The sequence below is a fragment of the Chrysoperla carnea genome, unplaced genomic scaffold (assembly GCF_905475395.1).
Source record: "Chrysoperla carnea unplaced genomic scaffold, inChrCarn1.1, whole genome shotgun sequence".
In the NCBI taxonomy this organism is placed as follows: domain Eukaryota; kingdom Metazoa; phylum Arthropoda; class Insecta; order Neuroptera; family Chrysopidae; genus Chrysoperla; species Chrysoperla carnea.
The window spans coordinates 24,762-27,669 of record NW_025408281.1 but is presented as its reverse complement, the minus strand read 5'-3'; the positions used below and the strand labels follow the sequence as shown (position 1 = coordinate 27,669).

Below are 2,908 nucleotides of genomic sequence, written 5' to 3'. Positions count from 1 at the left end.
CTTGCGGAGCTTTCAAATACCTGTATTGGCCATTGGGTGTGACGAAAGCTGTTATGTTTCTAGAATTTTTATCGAGTTTTACCTGGTGGAAGCTATTGACGAGATCGATCGATGAAAATATCTTTGCGCCATGGAGGGAGTTAAAACAGTCTTGAATTTGACTACTAGGATATGGATCGAAGAGTATTTTTTTATTTACCTCTCGATAATCGTGGACAATGCGGTAAGATCCATCTCGCTTTTTGACAAGAAATGTAGGACTTGCCCATGAACTGGTACATCGCTCAATGATACCTTGGTTTAATAGATCGTCTACAATATTGTTCAGGATGGCTGCTTTTGGGGGTACCAATGTATATGGAAGTTTGTAAATCGGCGATCTGTCCTTCAAGAGTATTTTCATTGTGTGATTAGTAGCGGTGCCTGTTTTATTGGTTAAGACGTCACAGTAATTGTTTTTTAAATTTTCCAAGTGTTGGGTATCAGATGGCATTAGCTTTGCTAAATTCTCAAGAAGTAAGTTGAATTGTTCGTTTTGTTCGAAAATGATAGGTGTAGTTAAGTTTAAGTTTTCGATTATAAGGCATTTTCGTTGGAAATTTAAATTGGCTTTCACACTATGAAGGAAATCGTTGCCAAGTATAAGTTGACAGGGAAAATTTTTGACGATGAGAAAGGTTGCTTTCCAGGTGTACTTCTGAATTTTGATAATTAAGGTAATTGATTTATCTATGGTGATGTTGGTATTATTTGCGATGGCAATTCTTTTGAATATTTTATTAATCTTGTGTTTTTATGTTTCAGAAGTAAAGCCAAATCGGAACGAATAATGTTGTAAGTTGAACCAGTGTCAATCATTGACTGATATTTATGCTCTAATATATCCAATTCGATAAACGGTATAGCATTTTGGTATTTGAATTCGCACTTGTGGGAAAGGGAAGCAAATAATTTCCGCTGTTGAGGTGAATTATCGGAATTGCTTCGAGATTCCTTCAATTGTCAACTATGTTTTGGATTTTCTCGCGAGATCGCATTCTTTAGTCGATTTGCATTTTCATCAGCGCGTTGGGCAATTTGGTATAATTGTTCGAATGTCGTAGGTTGGGGGAAGATGGTTGCTAACAATGGTAGGTATTCGGAATTTGCACTGTCAAGGATGTGCGTCACGATGCGCGTTTCGTCGTGAAGGTTTAGGACCTTAGCGGTGATCTCCAAATCGTAAGTGAATTGCTTGAGAGATTCATTGGAGTTTTGGTACCTGAAGATTTTTTCTAGTTGAATCCTTGACATTTGGGTGGGGGACAAGAATTTTATCAGAAGTTCACTTTTAATGTGGTCCCAGGTGTTAGTGGGGGTTGCTAGTCTAGATAGCCATAGTTGTAATTCACCCTCCGTTTGTGTAACTAATTCTTTAATGAGTTTAGGTAGTGGCATAATGTTCAAATTAACAATATTCTCCACTTTTATTAGGAAATCTATGAAGATGGATGGGTTATCGCCGTCTGCTCTTGGTAGATTTTGGCACAATTGGGTCATATCTGGTTTGAAGTTGGGACCCGATAGGTTCTTAATTTGTTTTTGAGTATCCAATAGAAGTTGATTATGGATGGCCAATAACTGTGTTAGACTGTCCCTGTGAGCGGTCCTTTGGTCGGGAGCCACGAGATTCGGCACGTTGTTATTTGAAATGCTTTGTTGATTATTGAAATTGGGAAGGTTAAAGTTATTAAAATTTTGAGCATTCGAGTCATGATTAATATTTAAATTTGGGTTAGTTAAATTATGACCAGAAATGTTAAAATTATTATTTTGTGGCGGCTGTGTAGTACCAGCGTTATAAAAACTTGTGTTATAAGCAGGTGGGTTGAATAAGTTTTGCGCCTGGTTGTCAATAATTGGTGCCGAAGGTCGTGGTCCAAGTGTGAGACCTGAAGATGGGGGAGGGGTTGGATTGAAACTAAGAGCTCGTGTTCTGATTGGTGACAATCTACCGCCCGGGTGTATATTGTAAAGGATTTGGTTAAAGGGTACCTGGTGTCTTACAGTTGATGGTGTTGTAGGTAGACGTGGAGATGAAGCTACTGCAGCTGCTCCATTTCCGCTGACATTATGTAGGAACGATGGTGGCACGGTGCGGGGAATGCCGCCGTTGTTGTTGTTAGATTGCATCTTCAATTGTTGTTAAATACTGATTTGAGTTGTATAACTATCGTTTTATTGTCTATACTAATGGTGTTTGTTTCCGATTTCAGATGAATAGCAGTTGGTATCTTGATAATGAATTTGAAATGCAATTTGTCCTGTAAAATGTAAAAGAACCAGCAGAAATACGAGTAGAATAAGTTTGTATGTGTACAGGATAAAGTGAATAAATAAAAAGATGAGTTTGAGAAGAAGTGATGGCTAGTATTTTTTTTGACACCTAGAAACTATTTGTTTCGTGAATAGTGAATGTTATACTTTTCACTATTCAATTGAACCTATTTTGAGACGAATTGACGTTCTATTGTGATTTGTTAGAAATTTTATATAGAGAGAAAAAAAAAATTTTAAATGAATACAGTAGCGTTAATTGTTGTGGAACAATAGTACTCAAAAATTATATAATATCCTAGTTAAAGGGTACGTTTTGCAATTGTTTATGGTTGCAAATCAAATTCCAATAGGAAGTTTAAAGTTGTAGAATTAATAAAAAAAAATTTTGATGATTATGAGTTAAGGATGATAATCGTTAAAAAAAATTTTTTTTTTTTTCTCTAAATGACTGTACTATCAAAAAAAAATTTTATCAAGTTTTAATTTACAATAAAACTATGCTCTGCTACTATTTGCTATGTAGTTGCCCTGGTTCCCAATTATTGGTGAACTGGTGTTCGAGTTTTGGGGTCCGTTACGTGTGAGGGTG

The 2,908-nt window shown here is 36.2% G+C and overlaps 1 long non-coding RNA gene across 1 annotated transcript; it reads left to right on the top strand.

Annotated features, from left to right (window-relative positions):
- The first annotated feature begins 802 nt into the window (after nt 1-802).
- Nucleotides 803-2,313, top strand: LOC123304876. The gene is made up of 2 exons (XR_006536809.1): nt 803-834; nt 2,256-2,313. It is a non-coding gene; the product is annotated as an uncharacterized LOC123304876 (long non-coding RNA).
- Nucleotides 2,314-2,908: the final 595 nt, after the last annotated feature.